We start from the raw sequence: 1,423 nt of genomic DNA, 5'->3' as shown, positions 1-1,423 counted from the left end.
CCAGTGGAAATTCTACCTTCCTCTGAGCCCTCTGGATCTAGGCTCCCTCTTAAAAGCTTGTAAACTGGTGAGCTTCAAATGCTGACCTCAAGGTTCAAACTGACTTTGCAGTCCAGTGCATTAACCTACAGTGCCACCAGGGCTCTTAGATAGGCATAGAAGTTTCAAAACTTGCATCCTCTTACATTCAACTCCTTGCAGGAGTTCGGAACTGACTAGATGGCACTTAACAACAACAACAACAATGCCTATCTTGGAGAAATGATATGGGATTGTAGAATAAATACTGGACTGGTAACCACAAGGTCAGCAGTTCAAACCCAGCAAGCATTCCTTGGAGACCCAATACTGGGTTGCTACAAGTCAGAAGTGACTCAACAGCATTTAACAACAACATACCTATCTTGCTGCAATAAGAAACCTGCAAATGGAATCAGTATAGTGGAAATGTGGCTGAAAGACAAAAAGACTATCTCCCATTAATATTGTTAAGGAAGCTTCAATCAGATGAACCAACAAACCCCCCTTTATATTTCAGCCACTTTTGAATTAGTCAATTTTATATTTCCAGAGGGAAAAAAAATATTTCTCAGCTTATGTTTGGGGCAGGGGCTTAATCACTATAATTTGGTCAGATTCACTTACCTGACATCTTTATCTTTGATTACTACGCCCATCACTTCATTCTCCAGATCTAGCTGTAAAATGTGGGAGATGTATGCGACATTCTCTCTGATACCTTCAAGTTCTTGTTATTCTATGAAGCAGCTCATGCTTGCACAAGTGACTAAAAAGATTGAGGTATTTCATGAAATTCTCCCACACCAGAATTCATGAAGTCTGTTTTCTGTCAGCTCTTCACACCTTTACAAGACTCATTTGCACAAGTGCCTGGATTAACTCTGCTCAAGTTTGCATCTCCTGCTAAAACAATCATCAAGAGTCTTTGGGATGTGTGCAGGAGCCTGTCCAGGTCTGCTGCATGGTTCAGCATTGAGCCAAAGTATGCCATTTCCATGGAAAATATGCCCATGTGGATTGCTTAATTTCTATTCCTTGAGATTTTTTTTTTTTTTCCACATTGGACAATTGCTATGGAACGACTTATTTAAAGAACTCCTAATAATAAATAAATTAAAATATATCATTTGAGAAACATCAATTATGTTTTCCAAAATTAAGTAAACAAGTGTAAGAAACATACATTCTCATGAAATGTATGATTACAGATCTACAGTTGCATTCTGAGAATATCCTATGGGCAGAAGATTGCAACTGTTATTGTTGCTCGAGGCTAACAAATCAGTTCTGCCTCATGGTGACCCTATGCACCAAAGAACAAAACACTGCCGGATCCTTTGCCATTCTCTCAGTTGTTGTTACACTTGAGCCCATTGCTGCTGTTACTGTGCCAATCCATCTT

This window comes from Chrysochloris asiatica, unplaced genomic scaffold, assembly GCF_000296735.1.
Source record: "Chrysochloris asiatica unplaced genomic scaffold, ChrAsi1.0 scaffold00019, whole genome shotgun sequence".
Classification (NCBI taxonomy): domain Eukaryota; kingdom Metazoa; phylum Chordata; class Mammalia; order Afrosoricida; family Chrysochloridae; genus Chrysochloris; species Chrysochloris asiatica.
Note: the sequence above shows the minus strand (reverse complement) of the source record.